Genomic DNA, 18,012 nt, shown 5'->3' with positions numbered 1-18,012 from the left:
GAGTTGTACCGGGTTATGCAGGGTTAACTGGTAAAGTGGTTATAATGCGTCAGTGCGTCATGCACCGGCCTTGGTGCACTGCATATGACGCATGGATGCATCGTGCGCGAAAACTTTTCCGCAGTTGATCGCAGCGAACCTCGAATCCAGCCGCTTCGCGTTTGTTTATTAAATTTCATTTCTACCCGGCTGGTATTTATACCAGCTCTGAATTGTGTGCTCTCGCGCGGTATTTTTCAATTCGCTCTCTCTCTCTCTCTCTCTCTCTCTATACCAATTTTTAATTCTGGATTCGAGTAATCCTCTGGGATCAATTTAGGGGCAAACACGAGCAGATACGAATAAAAATGTATCGGATGCTCTATTGTGTATCGTTTCAAACGTGTTACTATTTATTTCTGTACCTTTAGTCTGATTCAATTGGAAAGTCTCTGTGCACGCATTCAGTAGTTTCGTTAAACTTTTAAGTGGGGAATATGTGTCAAGTTGTCACGCGAAAGTGTCTCTTAACGATACTTGCCAGTGGATTTGGCGTCTATATTTTCGAAAATTGTTTTAATTAACAGACTGAACTTTCAGCAAAATCTCCGAGGACTAGTTTACCAGCGACCATTAGCAAATTACGGGATCATCGAGCACAATTATACAAATAACAACGCGTGCGTCCTCTTTCGCATTTCTACGAACTTCCGTACAGAAGATCACTGAAATAATTTGCTTGTACTACCGAAATTTCGTTTGCGAACCTGTCACCTGTCATCCACCCCAACATGCGAACCTTCCATTTAACGGTTCCGCAGAAAAAGCTCCTTTGTAGCGACCTGTTACACGGTGAAAAAAAGAACCGTACACCAAAAGAGCGCGTGTTTACCGGTAAACGAGCGTGCGCAAATATTTAATTAACAATCCGCCCCAATTATACGACTCCCCCTGTGTATCAACCCCAAAGAAAAAGCAACGAAAATTCGACGAAAACACCGGCACAGTGCCAGTATTGTTTCGCGACGGGAGCAACATCGACGGCCCACGCGTATTACAGAAATAATCGCACGCTAATTAGACTGTCACGTGTCGAAGGTACGGAAGGTCGGGAGCGACGTTTAATCGAATTAGTAAGGCACTCGAGCATCGCGGAGGGTGCTCAAATAGAAACCCGCCCCAACCCGTGGATGGTGTTTCGATCTGTTTTGTCTCCGCTTTGTCCCCGACCCTCCATACGTTCCGGGTTGGTAATCAATCTTGTCTTCCGTTCGACTTCGACCTCGTTCCATACTCTCTCTCTCTCTCTCTCTCTCTTCCATCCCCTATTTTTGCTTTTTCTTCCTTCCTTTTTTTTCTCCTTCTCCTATCGGGACTCTCGATATTTTTTAATCGACCACCGTTGACCGACGCGCTTGTCCACGAACAAAACGCGCGCCTCTGATCCCGGTGACAGGGAAATTTTCGTGGAAAAACACGGGAAGCTGTCGGGAGAGGAAGCGTCGACGTCTGATGGGAGGCGCCGTGAGTACGATTTTAATTGAACAAGGCCGGTTTTTCGTAGCAGATTTATTTCTCGATACGTACGCGTTGACGAAGCTGCTCGAAACGGGTCGCTCGCTCGACAAGGTTTAATCAAATTCTGTTTTACACTTGTACGAGATATCGCTAGTTCTTGTACCGTGTATCTATTATATCATCGTTAAAACCGCCTCGAAACGTGTGATTTTGGCGCGGCAGTGAACGTGTTACAGAAAAAGAACCAGAAGGAAGCAGTTGCTCGCCGCTATCTGTGCCTTCCATCCAGCTCTTGGTTCGCACGAGCGAGAAGCCCAAATCGAACGAGTCGAGATCGCCAGTTGGGACGACGACGAAGAGGACGATATTTCGCGCGATGACACGCGGCGCTGGGCGACTGAGAACGCGGCGAAATCTAGAGCGGGCTTGGTTCCGATCGCGCTTCGCTCCGCGATCTGGGTCAGCCGTGCGCGACCCAACTCGCGGCCGTCTGTGTACGTTCCCACTTGCGCATGGCGAATATATACGTGAACGGCGCGTGCATGCCCGCGTTTCGATCACCGTCGTTCCATGCCGGTCAGGTGCGAGCCGAGGAATCGCCAATCGATCGATCGATCGATCCGATTCACGCTCGATCGGACGTCTGATCGGCGAGCCCCGTTTCTGGGGAACCTTTGACCGTGGCGTTTCGGGTGCCCACGCGATTCTCTTCAATCTTCTCGCGTCCCTCTCTACGGTTTGTCTTTTCGTTTTTTATACGCTCAGTCAGTCGTTGGTGAACGAATTTATCTTGGATTTGGATGGTCTGCTAGTTTTATTCTCGTCATCGAAATATTTCGTTCGCCACCCTGTCGAATGGCGAAGTTGAGTCTGATTCGAGGATATTCAACGAAATGGGAACACTCGAGGTTGCACCAGAAGTTGCAGAGAGTCCGTTCCGTAGAGTATCCCAACCATAACACAGTCTGGAGTTGCAGTCGTTCGCCAGACGAGACGCACAAGCTGAGCGTATCCGGCACGAACGTGCGCGTAAGTGCACGCCGGAATGCCCAACGCAAGCGGCGGTGCATACTTAGCGGTGCATACGTGCCACACACGGACGCAGCCGCACGCGTGCGATCGCACACGCAACCGCGTCTCTACACTATCGGTCAAAAGTATACCCGTGGACACTTGCTTCTCTACCTTCGATCGAGGACACTCGCGAGTCCAAGATTAGATGCAACTCGAGCGCGATAAACGTGGAAAGATTCCTCGTTACTGTGGAAGATTATGCAACTGATTTGTTAATCGACTGTTACTTTCGTATATTTTCAAGTTACTCCTTTTAGCGGCGACATATCGAAGGTGTGCACAAAGTGCTGAGCCAAACTTGCATAGTTCGAAAGGGTACACGTTGAGAACCGAAGGGACAAGAATCTCGAAGATGAAGAAATTCGCTTGTCCACGCGAATTTAGAGATTCCCATATTCAGTCACAGTATTTCCCACAGAAACAAATCTAACGGATTAATCGCGTTACAAGAGGGTTGACTGTATCGCCGTTAATTCGTCGTTAATTCACACATTTCTACGGCGTTTACGTACCACGTTGACCAGCCGTTTCGAATACTTGTGAATGGTAGTGTACGTGCGCACACTTCCGACAGAATTAGAGAGAAAGAGAGAGAGAGAGAGAGAGAGAGAGAGAGAGAGAGAGAGAGGAGGAGAGGGTGAACAGAGGCAGAAGCAGGAGATCCACTGGTGTGGCGCGCAGGCATGTGCAAGCGCAAGGTCGCGCCGGGGTTGGGAATTCGGACTGCCAAGGGTTCCCACCCCTTCGTATTGCACCAGAATTCTGACACTACTACCTGAACGACCGACTGCTGGTCGAAGAGAGACGGAGATCGTCTAAAGGGAGAGTGGGAGGCCGACGGAGAGGGGCCACTCTGTCTCGTTTCGAACCGTATCCTTCGGGAATACGTATTCACCGGGTGAGCCAGCAGGATTTCGCGGATGGGCTACCTTGCGAAACCTGTTTCGCACGGGCAAAGGTGGGGAACGTGTGGCGTTTTGTGACACGTGGCCCTGTCGCTGGTAAAATTCGGTGTTTCCTCGCTGGCCAGGATTTCATTTTTCAGAGGAATCAGAGAATAATCTTTGTTGTGTACGATGTTTGCATTCGACTTGGAAATTGTAGATTTATGAATGACTGATTCATAAATGACAGTGATCATTCATGATCAGATCACTGATTTTTTAATTTTTTGGTAGGTAGGAGTTAAGGGATGTTTCGTTTTAAGATACTCGAAGAATGAAGCATACCAGAAAGTTTATTATCGAGTAATTCTTTGTTTGTAGTTGTTGAGGATTTCACGGCTCGCACTGTCAACCCTGTCCCAGGCTTTCGAGGGTGTAAGATCGTGTTCGGGAGGATTAGTATCCCAGCGTTCCGCCACCGTTGCAGTTGGCTTCATCAGGGGTCGAAGGACGATACTCTGTATCAGTGCGTTTTACGACCCCTGATAAAACCGGCTGCAATGTTGGCAAATCCTTCTGGACACCGTTTGAAAGTCTCCAACAGCTTCTTAGATTAATTCGACGAACTTGAATTAGTTACAATTTTCCCTTAAAATAAGTAACTAAAATTCTGCTTAAAAGGGGTTGATTTCTCCCTTGAAAGATTCGCTTTGAACAGACAGAGTCGAACATAAAAAAATTCGCCGAGTAACAAGTTTGCGATCTTCTAAATTTTCATAATTGTTCATATACTTGGTGTGAATAATCTTCGCTAAAAAAGTATTCTGAAACTTTTGATCCCCCAAAGGGATTTACATTTACATTTGATGAAACTTTTTTTCTCGAATCTTCTTCTAGATGAACGACGATACGAGGCGTTGAGAACCACTGGCCAAGAATAGAAAGGACGAGGTCCCAGGAGCGGTATTTCTCGCGGATCACCCGGTATACACTCAGGCCGATCTGTTCGCGTAATATTATAGTCCGGTGAGCAGTAATCTGGGTTACGCCCTCCCCTCGATTCATAAGAACCGCGTGTTAAAGTAGGAGAGAGCGTGATTTCTCTCGTACCCTCTCTCTCTCTCTCTCTCTTTATCTCCCTCCCTCTCTCTCTCTTTCTCTCTTTCTCCTTGGCTCCCTCTGCTCTTCTCGCCCCTTCCCAATCAGCTCCCTTTTCCCATCTTTCTCTCGCTTTCTCCAGAGGTTCTCCTTCCCCGCGGTCCCCGCACTTCTTTGTTTCTTTCCACTTTTTCCTTTTTCCTGCCCTTTTTCCTTTTTTCCAATTCTTTTCTCTCCTACCTTTCCTACCCCCACCGTGCCTCCACCCCCTGGCTCTTACCATCCTTTCTCCTAGCAGTCCTTTTGCTCCTCTTCCTGTTTCCTCTGTGACTCCGTCTTTCGTACTTGTTCCTTTTGTTTCGACAGCGTCACGATCGTTATTTTTCATCCCCTATTTTGCCTCTCCGTTCGTAATTATCCTAATTGATTTTTTCTACGCGCTGCAGTTGAAATTGGCTCGCGTGGAACGTTAAGAAACAGGTGGTTCCGCTGGTACCTGGTTATTGGATTTTTCTGCATTTTTATTATTTAAGCGGCTGGTCGTTCACCGCTTGGCAAGAATTTTTATGGTCAAATTCGCTGAATATTGAAGCAGCATTGTCTCGAGGCAAATTTGAACATTGTATCTCCACAAAAATTCTTGAATTCCAGTGCGAATCTTGTCGTTTCCAAAAAATGAATTGTCACTGAAATAAGTACTAAGAACGGTTTGAACTTGTTGCCCAGGGGACGAACGCTTCCTTCGACCTTCCACTCGTTGCAAGTCTCTCGCAGAAGTTGCTGCTCCGCGTTCAGACTTTCCAATCTCCCGCCATCCCGTTTCTTCCGTAAACAATTTTTTTCCACTCCCGATTGGTAACATCTCGCCAAGAGCGAAGCCGTTTTGCATCTACTTCCTCGAGAAGCGAATTTTTTTATCCTACAACGTTCTACTTCGCTCTACTCCACTTTTTTTTTACTCTTCCTTCCCTCCTCCATCTCGCCACGTTCTACTTTCCCGCGTTAATTCTGTATTTACGAGCGTTCGTCCGCGCGTTGCAAATATTTGCGGCCATTCCTGTTCCTCTATTTCCTTCAATTACCAGCGGCAAGGTATTCCTGGTTTTATCGCCGACCGATTATTCTTACTTGGTTCTCCATCCTTTCGAAATCTAAGGTACGCGAAACTTTTATTTTACAGAGTATCGATGGAAGAGTTTACGAATAACGAAGGATATATAGTTATCAATAATTAAATATTTCTTGTCTTTTACTAATTCTTATCTTTTTGTAGAACCAATTCCCTCTGAGCAAGGAATCTACTCGACCTTTTCGCCACCCTTAAAGACCACCCATAGGACCACGAAGGGGGTCTTAAGGAACTACGCTGCGTTTGTTCAGAAGCTCATCGAATCAGATAATTCTCAAGATTAATATCCCTGCTGGACGTTAATGTTTATCTCGAAATAAGTATCAAAAATCGTTGCAGGATGTCCTCGATACGAAATTGAAGAGGAGAGGAAGACGACGCTCATCGATGTTGATCACCGAAAAGATGCACTCGTATGTGTGTGACCACTGCTCAGGGGATGCTTCGCGAGATATGGCGAAGTATAAAGGACGACGATCATTTTAATCTTACGTTGCCCTTTTCCGTGGGCAATTCTTCTTGGGACACAATGTGGTTCGCAAAAATTCCGATCGCGGACATCTCGTGGCGGCAGGTTTCCGCTGTTTTCTGATGCGTCGGTTCTTGTCGGTTCCAGGAACGCGAGCCGAGTCGTGCAGTGAAATTTATTGAATAAATCAAGGTCAAGCGCGACGGGACGAGAGACGGGAGAGCCGAAGAAGAAGGCTGGCCGCGTGCATCGGCCAGGGTATTCTGTCGTGGCGCAGAAAAATCAAATTAAACAGCCGCTTTTAAGTCGAATTAAAACGAATGCGCTTAATTAAAGCGGCCTCCGCCGCTCAACTAGAGGAGTTTTATTGACGGCGGGCCGACTCTCCTTTGTCGGTGCCCACCGCGTACCCCTTCATTATTACGTTAAAAGATGCCCTCGCCTTTTTGCTTTTGTCGCAAATAACCACCGATTTTTCTCTCCATTAAGCCACGCCCCCCTCGGTTTTTTGCCATTTTTCAGGGAACCTCTTCCTGCACTCGAAACGGTCTCGTTTTCTTTTGCGTCCTTAACGGTACAGCTTTAATTGGCATTTTTTCGAAACCCAGCCCGCTTCCTCTCGCGATTTCGTTCGGTTTCCGCGGGAGGAGTCGCGCGTTGCGAGAGGTAAGTGAGATGTATTTAACTTCGATCGATCGGCTCTGTTCTTTTTTTTCACGACGACGCGTGTTTCGTTATTGAAATAAAATAACAGCGAGACTATTTTGTGTTTCACGCGGATCGTGTTAGAATAATTCAGCCAACGCACCTTCGCGTCGAAATGCACTTTCTGTATCAACAAAACACTTCGACATCAAAGCAAGCGCTCGACGAGCCGCGATCGAACGCGCATCCTCCTCCATTCCCCGTGTTCCACGTTCAATTTCACCGAGGAGTCGATCGGTTTGGCGAACGAAAGTCTCGAGCCGTTCCGCAGCGTTGGCCGGCCGAGAGAGGAGGCGAGAGCCGAGGAGAGATACCCGGTGGACAGGTTGAACGTACGATTCTATCGAGCCTAGCGCGCGGCCCCTGCGGTCCCGTCGTTTATCGGTCAGAAAAACGAGCGTGTCCGTGACAAAAGCAGCCGTAACGGAACCGACCTCGCCGGCAAAGACGAGCGCGTTAACGGTGCCGCTGGTTTCACCGCGCTAAATACAAAACCCGCCGCGTTTTCCCTCTCGGCTGCCCGCGTTGACGCCGTCGAGGCCCCCGATGTAGGCGTTCCACGGGCGAGAGCGGTTCTCCAGGGCTCTGGTCCGCTTCCAATTAGTCGCCGTGGACGCGCTACGAGAGAGCCACGTCGAAAGAGTGGCCATCGCGGTGGAGAAGGGAGGGAGCAGAGTCTGCGTTTAGATAATGAAAATGGGAGAGCGTTGGGGAGAGAGAGAGAGGGATGAACGGACGGGATAAGGGTAGGGTGGCCTCCCCTGTTCACTGTGGGAATTTCTAATTGCGCCCCAATGTCCTGCGTGCGGCGAGGGGATTTTTCTCTTGGGGATGGGGCGGAGGATCCTCTGTTGGGACAGCGTGGTCAATTACTATTTTTCTTTTTATACATATTTGCATCGCGCAGGGTGGGTATCGTATTTTCTTTGGTTTATGAACATTTCTGGGCAGCTCTTTCATTACATCTGTTTATGGTACTTGTTAGAGGGCTGTAGCGTGATAATAATAAAATTAGAGGGTACCTTGCGATCAAAATTTTGAACGAACCCCGCTTGAGATATTGCCAAAATCAGTTTTTCTCCAAAAACAACGTTAATATCGTCCCGCGAGCTCTGTATTCACCTGACGTGGTTCTGCGCGACTTTTTCCTGTTCCCATGACACAAGTTACCGCTCATCGTGAAAAGCGTTTCGAGACAATCGAGGAGATAAAGAGGAATTCACAGAATGAGCTAATGGCGATTCCAAAATCTGCCTATGAAATGTATTTTGAAGGGTTGAGAGAAGCGTTGAAATATGTGCATCGCTTGCAATGAAGATCACTTTGAAGAGAATAAGATAAATATCGACGAATAATCGAACCGTTTTCGTTTTACTAACAGAACACAGGTACTTTTACTATAGAGTAACTCTAGAGGTGTATTTTTCTCCGCACGCAATCGAACGGTCGTCAACGACCGCTGCTGTCCACCGATCCTCCGCCTTCAACCGTGTAAACGGTCACGAGAGGGGTCCATCGAGGAGCAGAACGGGCCCACCGGTGATTTAACCGCGTCCCACGAGGGAACAATGAGACGGGCACGTCGAAAACGCCGTTATTTAATACAGATATTTTTCATAAGTCGCATTGTGTGCAAATAACGCGACGCAAGTGCTCGCGCGAGCGGTCCGAGGCGCGTTCACGCGCGCGCGGTCGCTCGCTCGCAGCCGACCGTAATTCGTAACGCGCGCGCGCGCGTATACCCGCGAGGCGCGACGCGTGTTAATAAATCTCGCGAGATCTCGAGCAACGAAGGGCAGAGAAAGAAAGAGGGAGAGAGAGAGAGAGAGAGAGAGAGAGAGAGAGAGAGAGAGAGCGAAGGGACGACGACGCGACGAGAAAACGAGCAAAGAGGAAAAACGAAGAAGAAAGAAACGAGCGGAAGGCGCTCCGCCGCACACGAAGGGTGCGCGTCGAGATATCCCTCCTGCGCTCGTTTGCGCGCGTTTCACTCGAGACTTTTTGGTCTCCCTCGTGATCACTCACTTTGAAGATCACTAAGTTTCAAGTGCGAGGAATTAAACTCTGACTCGAGTAGCTCTTTAGTTACGAATTCGAAAGTGGAACTGAAAGCTCGAGGTGAATTACGAGAAAATATGAAGCTACGTCTCTTGCATTCCTCTATCGCATTTTTATGAGTACATCGGAAGAACAAGTTGAGAAGATCGAAGTAAAACGATTCGAAAGTGGAAAAAGAGAAGAGCTGCGGTACACGGTTTGTTCCACGTGAGAAACCGAGAGAAACAATGGCCCCAGGTCCTGTCCCGGGATGACTCGCAGATTCCCGCGTGAGTGACATGTGTCACAAGGTGTGTCGAACCCTTATTTAAAGGCGCATCAAAAGTTAGCCCACTTGAGTCACACGCACACGGTCTCGCGCACCTAAATCTCAGCGGTTCAGCCCCCTGTCTTCATTGTCAACCCTCTAATACGGACGCGCGATCGAATTCTTTTCTTTTCTCTCTCTCTCTCTCTCTCTCTTCCTCTTTCTCTTTCTCTCTTCCCCTTTTTGTTTCCTCTTCTTTGACGTACGGAAGCGGGAACGAAGAGGAGGATTCCCGGACACAATGCGACGTAATTGGAAGTCACCGGATGCTGAGAATTGGTCGTTTCCCATGATTCGTGAATTTATCGAGCACCACTCGCGAATTACGGGCCGCTCCGCTGTTTTAAGGCCGAATTGATGGTCGCGCGTCCTCCATATTTCCTCGAAATCATTTTCTTCTTTTTGCACACCGGTTCAATTAGACTCGCTGCGGTCCCCGCGATTTGTTCGCTTCCGTTCGAGTAGTCAGCACTTTTCCAAATTGATCTCCCGTAACGCGAGAGGTAAAAATTACTCGAATTTGTTTGACAGTTAATAATTTAGTTCGATAGAGGATATTTGTTCAAGAGCGAGTCGCGACATTGAATTCCCCAACAATTTCACGGTTCAACGCCACAGTCGATATAATTTAATACAGTCGATTCGATTTGATTAGATTCGATCGAAGCGTATTTAAAAATCGCGCTGCTCTGTTTGACCCAATTAAAGCTCGTTCGAACGTCTACGCGCGTAACGAGCGTATCCATTTGATTTCCATTAAAGGATAACGTAATTAATAGCGAGCGCGTACACAATTGCCGTGTATTCTAATTTGAAAAGGGCAAGTTAACTGGTACGCATCGACAGAAATCGAGAACACGATGCGCGTGTCACGGTCGAAAGCGGCCTGGATTCCCGCCCTCTCGAAATAGCGTCGATCGGCGTTCGAAAAACGCTCGTGAATAGCAATGCCTGGCAACCCTCGGGACACCCTCGACAAATAAGTACAAACGCGCTACCGTATTCTACCATTATGGATAACCGTTCGACAGAGCCGCCAACGCGCGCGTAAAATCGACGCGTTTCCCTTGGCTCGCGCGGATTCGATAAACGAGCGATATCGATATTCATCGAACGTCTATTTTTTCTGTGTTCAAATTTAAGAAACGATTTAACTATTGCTTCGAGAGCGTTCTTGAATCTGGCGATTCGAACGTTTCTAAGCTTTTACGAGTGTCAAGTAAATTATGGGATGTTAATTCTCTAATTAAATGTCCAACAGTGAAAAGTGTACGTTTTTATAATTGTAAAATATTTCGATTATCGAATTATGGTAGCGATGTCTCTAAAACGATTCATCGCAGCCGCTTTAAACGTGGATACCCGGTTCAGCCATCGGCACGGTGAAAAATTCCGATCGCAATCGGGTCAGAGTACAATGCACTCCGCTTTCTACCTTATTCTTAGGTAATATCGCGAAGAAAATAAAAAGGAAGAAATTAGATAGAACGCGGCTGGAAAGAGCGGCGCCAAACGAGGAGAGCACCTCTCCAAGTGGCGTCATAAATCGTCGGAGCCCTCGCGAAACCCTCGATGGCGACAAATAAACACGCGTAAAACGGGGAAACCGGTCCCTTCGAGTTGTTGTACAAACATAAAGGGCGGCTGGAGGGCCGATTTATCACGAGAGAACGGAAGTTATCATTACCTTCCGCGTTTCCCCTCGAGCAGGAAATCGTGTCCCTCTTCTTTTAAATTTAAAAGCTCGCCACGACCCGCGAGTGGCGAGCGTGAACAGAAAATGGACGAGGCGGATTGATTCGCGCGAGAGCGTCTCTCAGGAAAATCTGCGCCTTTCAGCAACTTTACGAAGGACTTTGAGATCGTCGAAGTGCCACAGAGAGCTTCGTCGCACTTTCTTGCGTCTCGAGACAGCCGCGATCGCCGCTTATCTTCCATCTTGACGTAGTTAAGAAAATTACGCGGCGGATCGGCGGTGTTTACGGATCCAACCGTCTGGCATCGCGCTCTTCGATATATTTTTTCACCGTTTAATCTCGAGCCGCTGGCTCGAAGTAACCGAACGGTTTTACAACAAAATCAATTTCATGGTTGCGACGTGAATGGTTTGACAACTGTGCGTGTGTGTGTTGTTTTTTTTATCGAACGACTCTTTGTTACGTGTGTCCTTTGAAATTGGCGAAAAAATATCGCGGGCACCGCGTGTTTTAGTCGCTCGAATTTCGTTCGAGGGCAAACAGTTCGCGTACACAGTCGAGTGGATTATAGTTTGCGCGATAGAAATTCATGGATCTACTCTGTTGCAATAGTGACTTCGTAGTTGCACGCAAGTGGGCCACAGTGTTGCAATTAACGAGGCGTAGACACGAAGCCGAGCGTAGTACGCTAATATTCGCAGACATTTTCTTCCACTTCATTTGACATTCACGCGATAAACGAAACTCTAGATAGCGTGGAATTCGAGATACCGTAACCATTTCCATCGTTTCGTCACCAACGAACCAAGCAACAATGTCACGAATATATTTATTAAACCAGTAGAAGAATAATTCTCAGAGATCGAATCGCAGCGAAGAGAGTCTCGTCTTCTTGGAGAGTTCGCGTTCGCGTGAACATCCGGTGGGCACAGGACGTGCACACAGAAACGAGGGAAAAATACGGAGCAATTAGAGGAGGAAAGCGGATGAGAAGGATATTTGAATCGGCCATTTGTCTCGACGGCAAGTGAACGGCTGTGTACGTTGATGGTGGTCCGGGACGGTCGTAAAAGCCGGAGAGGAACGTGGCTGGAGCGGAGGAGCCGAGGCCATTATTTCGGTCCCCGTCCGGGCGATTATCGGCGTTGCCGCTCGCGATCCTCGCGCTGGGTGCCGTGGGTCACCCGGTAGATCCCCGTTCTCATGTCGATACACGGTGTTATCGGCTACTAAAAGATAATCAGCCGAGCCGATGCGTCGCTCGGCTCGAGTGGGCGTGCGACCGGCTGCATCGCCGCGGAATTTATTCAGCTGTCCCCAATACCGATGGAATTCAGACGCGGCGCGATCACGGTTGCGCTTGCGAGCGATTTCTTCCCGTAGAGAAGGCTGTCGCGTCGAGGAATTAATTGGTCGAAACCCGTGACTGGCTCGTACGAGCCGACTGGAAACCAATGCCATCGTCGTCTCGACTTCGCCTTCGATTCGATGCCTCGCGATGGATGGAACTGACGACGTTCCAGAGCGATCTCGCGCGATGGATTCGGTGCTGATCTCGAAACGCGCGATTCGTTTCGAGCAACTCGAATTCGAGTTATCAGAACTGACGCGATCAGTTGAAACGAGCACACTTCGATAGTGGATCGAGCGGATTTACAACCGCGAGGTGGATTCGAGTAATTCGTGTGCAAGATGCGACATAATTCGGCCAAAGTTCGCAGTCATAAATTCGATTCGAGCGACTTTATCGACGAATCGAAACGCGAGTAGTTTGCAACACTCGAAGCGACTCTGGCCTGTTAAACGAATGCGAATGTTAGGATACAAGGGACTATTTAGATTCAAGTTTGAGACGAACTTAGAATCGGAAATCGAGGCGATCCGCAAGCGCGAGCCGTACCGAACGCCGCGCTCGGCTCGAAGGAACGCGCGATGAAAACGCAGGATCCGGTCCCGCGGCTACGTAGAACACATCGGGCCGCGATCCGTCGTTTTACGTAATCGCGATTACGCGCGGCCTTGCGGGCCTATCTGTCCGGCTCGTCACGCGACACGCGCCATTGCTTCGAGAATTTTCAGCGCGCCGCGGGAGCGTAAAAAAAACCGGTTCCGGCGGACGCGCCGCGGCCGCTCGCCTCGAAACTCGGGATCCACGCCGTCGAATATATATCCGAGGATTCCTTCACTTCCTCGCGCCTGCGGTTATTAATTATTCGCCTCGTGTTCCCTTCCGAATTTCTCGCCCATTTCCATTCGTTTCTCCCTGCGCCTTTTTTTATTTCTCCCCCTCACCGTTTCGCACTGCTCTTCCTTTACGCCTCCTCGCGTCGCTTGTTCGAGATCCTCTGCGATCTTCGCGCACGTTGCACAACGATCGAACGATTCTTCTTAACGATCCATCCGCTTGGACTTGGAGATGATCCCTGTTTTTAATCGATAGTCGCTACAGCTGTCGATTCGTTGTTTTAGTACGCGCGAAGGGAGCGCGAAGGTTTCCAATCGATAATTAAATGGAACGATACGAAGGAGATTAGGATTTTAAGTTGGACTATTAAATCTTGGATGACGAGATTTAGGATTTAGAGACATTAGCGATTTTAATGCCATATTTTTGCAGGGTACTCTTCCCGTGAACTTGAGCGACGCGACCTGTGCAGGTGAACGAATCCGCGTGCGTTTTCGTACGATCGTGTCTCGAATTGAATGGTGTTCAGGATTTAGTGGAGCGTAAAAGAGACGTTTATGGGTATTCATCGCGTTATCGTGACGAACGCTCGTTGATCTTTGGTTGAGGGCGTTCGGAAATTTATGCAGGAATCCCGGCCGCATTCCGTTAACATGGCGGCTGTGGAACGTGACCTAGCGAACGTCGCTCGCTGTTCGTTCGAATCCATTGTTGCTCGTCGAATAAAATCGACCGTCCCCTTTTTCTTCTATCCGTGGCGGGTTCAATTTGTTAGCGACTCGTCGCGGTTAACACGGATTCCACTATTTGCTGGAACATTAGCCAACGTTCGCTTCCGTTTCTCGCTTGGCCAACTCTCGACGGATGCTTCTATTAATATTCTCCTCCATTGCTGTTCTTTACGATCGTCGAATTATTGGATATCCTTTCCACGATCAGAGAGGGTTATCCACGAGCTAAATATTTGAGTTCGGGAATGGTTCACGTGTACGAAGATCGTTCGCTGTCCAGCCGATTCGTGGGGAACGGAAAGGACTTTGGCGACTTCAAAAGAAGGAATACATTACGCTCTGGCAGCCGGCCAGGGAAATCGGTCTGTGCTTGCCTGACGTTTCGCGTCTATGCGCGTCTATGCCTCGCGATGTCCTGGGAGTAATTAAAAATTCGTGAAAGCTGCTAGACGATCCCTTCGAACCCGTTTCCGTCTTTTAAATATGATCCTCGGTATTTATCGAGTTCCAGTAGATCTATAAATGCACGCGTGATCCTTCTGGAATTAAAAATCGTTCCTCTCGGTTCCTGAATTTTTCAATCTTATCAGCGTTCAAGTTCTGCTCCAGATTTTCGCAATATTCGTCCACCATTTCGAGTGAAATTTACCCGAACCGAACGAAATTATTGAACCGCGTCTGCGACAGGATTCTTCGAAAGCTGACTCTCTTCGCCCGCTCGATCCTTCATTTATGCCTCGCGAAGGTTCTCGCTAGAACCGCGACGGCAAAAATTCCCCCGTGTCTATTTTCCAAACCTTTCCTGAATTCGTAAATCTCGCGCGGTTTTACTGGCGATAGTAAAACTCCCTGGAACTACTTTATTGCCCCGACTCGACACGTCCGTCGCGGCTCACGCGGCTCTGACCTCAGCATTTTGGCCATTAAGTTCACCGTGCATCGACTTTGAGACCGCAGCGAGCGTATTAACGGCTTAAGTGCCACGCAGCACGATCCGTTCAAGTTTTATGTCGAGATGCGCCATTGTACCAGCCGTAGCAGTGGCTAGCTGAGACGAAATAAACGCGATCACGCTGCTTTTCCGACGAAATTTCTCTATAATACAAATTTTCGAGTAGTGGGAACCAACAATATTTCTCGATCACTTCGTAAGCGTTCCTCGATCCTCCTCCACTTTGTTCCATGATAAAAGATCCCTTCGAGCCTCATCGATCGCTTCCTGATAAAATAATTCCAAAGATAATCCTCGACGTTCGAACAGTTAATTAAACAATCCTCATCCCTCGTTTTACTTTCACGAAAACGAGAGAAACACATTGAGGAACTTGCAGAACCTCTTCGAAACGCGAACGACGACCAAAGGACTTGAGCTTCGGGTCCTTCTCGGACGGAAAAAGGACGAGGCGAGGAGAAGAATCGCGAGCGAGGGAAACGACAGGAAGAGAGAAGCTAATCTCATCCGGTACGACGCGACTACCGGTTCGAGCAGCCGCGCCTACCAGCTCTTTTATTACTCCGACCTTCTCCGCGGCTCGAATCGGCCGCAATATGGTGACCGGCCCTCAGCGGCGCCAACAGGCATTGATTTCACGCGTGGGCCAGGACGCGTCTGGATATCGATCGCGCCCCCTGCGCCCCGTTTCTCGCCTTCTTCCTCGCGTTTCGATCCCTCCGTCAAATGGACTCGCTCGGAACTCCCCCGTCGCGCGCATTTTTTCACGTCCTACCTCCTCTGCCCCGCGACTTTTCAGCGTTTTCGCGAACGCGAGGTACCAGGCGAACCGTGCAGCCGCCACAGAACCGTCTAACAACTCATTTTAATTACCTATACTCCTCGAGAAAAGCACCAATCGTCGAACATCCAGAGAAATGATCTCAACGAGCAATCGTCGCTGATTTTAAACGCGAATCGACCTGGTGACAGTCGATATCGTCGATATCTTTGGTCGACGCGGTTTCCGTGGCCACTGTCGAAGCACACCGCTCATTATTCCCGAGGGACCACGGGGTTTCGACCGTATTATTTCACGCGTCGGGCGTAACAGCGCCAACACCTTCCTGAACGGCGCACCGGCGAGTTTCACGCGCGACTCCGTAAATTCGCTCGGTTTTATCGCGGTCCGTTGGCGGTGGAAAAAAGAAGCGGAACGGAGGGCGAAGGGAGAAAGAAAGAAAAAGAAGGGAAAAAAAAGGAGAGACACAGGAGGAAGGAGGGAAGGAGCGCGCGACGAATCGTCCCCGCGTATTTCGTCGTATCGGCTTCCACAAATCGGCTGGCGCGTCGTTCGATTGATAAAAACAGGAACGCGTCCCCGAGGCTGGTTTATTAAGATCTCGGCGACGATATTTACGGGGTGCCACGGGGACGGCCGAGGAGGCGTAATCGAGCCACGTCGAGACCGGGGAACGCGTTACTTTTCGATAAGCCGGCGAGACGCTCCACCGGGCTCGTGAATTGCCGATCATCGATAAGCGAATGACGGCGAAAGCGGCTAATCTCGTCCGAGTAATAACGATCGCGTTGTTGCGGCGACACGAACAACGCGAAACTCTTTATTTCCGTCCGTTTGCTCTTTCTTTTTCCTTGTTCCCGCCTCGAAATCGTATTTTATTATTCGTCGCGATTTGGCGAAGGAACTTCGAGCGTGCCGCTCGCTTTTATATACGTATACCATAGTAAACAAGTGTACATTGATTTTAGAGACGCGTGGATGGTTTGAAAGAAGGGGTGAGTTCTTTGACGAAGCAAAGAAACAGGGGTTCCTTAAGGTTTCGGAGTTTGGATTGCATTATGCCGTTTGGATCTGAGCGGAGTTCCATTTAGTCGAACGTCTGGTTGACTGAGTCTACCGCAGGATCGTAATTTCAGTACGAAGAATCCTGGCTGTGTCAGCAGGAGAGCAATCAATGAACTTCTATTACACGAACGACCTAGTTGTATGAACCGCTTGTCCCTCGGCGAGGTCAGATAAATGGAGTTCCGTTGCACATTAGTTTTATTATACAATACCGTGCTGTGCTTATGCACTATAAATTATATAAACGGATGATACACTCTGCATTATCCAATAATGTCGGTGCAGTACGAGGGTAAACGAGTCGTTGCTTATTATCGCAGCCCCTCGACAATTGGGGCGAACGTGAAAGAATCGAGCTTAGCAAACTGCTTCCGCGTATTAAACTCCTAACATATACATTTTATATGAACTTAGAAGGGTCTGGTTAGGAATTTCTACGAATCCATTCGATAAAACTTTAGTTTCGCGGTGATTTTAAATTTAAAGGACGTACAAAACGCAGTGCACTGCACAAAATTGTGCGACGCTTCGTACGATGTCCACAGGCCGAAATATGAAGTTAAATAGTGCTCTTATCTCCCGATTCACCCTTTCTCGCACGCTCGTCCGGCTCTCTCGTCCAGCGAATCAATGAAAACACAATTAACGTTCGTCCTTTCAATCCGTTTCGATCATTTCTCTCCGATTTTTGCCCGCGTTCTACACGGTCTACCAGCAGTTTTCCTGGCCACCAGTTAATCATCGCGGGGCTCTCTTTTATCGCGCAGCCGGCACCGAAGCGAAAGAGGTCTTGAAATAACGTGCCGTGACCCCGATACGCTGCGGCTCTGCCCGCTGATTCGCTGTTGGTTGGCTCGCGGCCCGATTTTCCTTCCGATATCTTTCCTGCTGCACCCTCGAAAACCACCACCCGTTGTACTCGCCGCGTCCTCCCGTCCCGGATAATCCGCGGGCTCGAATTCCCTGCCGGATGTCGCGCGATCCTCCAGATACGCGAAACGTTCAGATTTCTTGGCGATTCGTCCCGATTTTTCGAGGGTAACTGGGACTACGACAGTCCCAGTTCCACGACGGAATCGAGGGGTGGGTTTTTTCAATGGCGTTCCATGTTACTCGCCGATTAAGGGTTGTTCGATCGATGTTGCGAATGAGAATGCGATCTCGATGGGAATTTGCTTGGATTTTTGGTTGAGAATGAAATTGGCATGCGAATGTTTGTGGAGAAGGTATTGTAATTAGTTATTGATCGAAGGAAGGGGTTTTTAAAAAATTTTTCTTGGAGAATATCAGAGAATTGCACGAGTTTCTAGCATTACTTTTAGTGGAGCGTGAGGATAAAGTTGGTGATTCTTGCGATTTGAAATTTGATGCAAAAATAAA

The 18,012-nt window shown here is 48.6% G+C and overlaps 1 long non-coding RNA gene across 1 annotated transcript in view; it reads left to right on the top strand.

Moving 5' to 3' along the window:
* LOC143426188 (uncharacterized) overlaps nucleotides 1–6,653 on the top strand; it is an 89,265-nt gene extending 82,612 nt beyond the window's left edge. Inside the window, exons 4-5 of the long non-coding RNA XR_013102125.1 lie at nucleotides 4,353–4,481; nucleotides 6,299–6,653. This is a non-coding gene — a long non-coding RNA (uncharacterized LOC143426188). The remainder of the gene's footprint in view (nucleotides 1–4,352; nucleotides 4,482–6,298) is intronic.
* The last annotated feature ends 11,359 nt before the right edge of the window (nucleotides 6,654–18,012 follow it).

Source organism: Xylocopa sonorina, chromosome 8 (assembly GCF_050948175.1).
Source record: "Xylocopa sonorina isolate GNS202 chromosome 8, iyXylSono1_principal, whole genome shotgun sequence".
Lineage (NCBI taxonomy): Eukaryota > Metazoa > Arthropoda > Insecta > Hymenoptera > Apidae > Xylocopa > Xylocopa sonorina.
The sequence above is the reverse complement of the archived record's forward strand: the minus strand, read 5'-3'. Positions and strand labels throughout refer to the sequence as shown.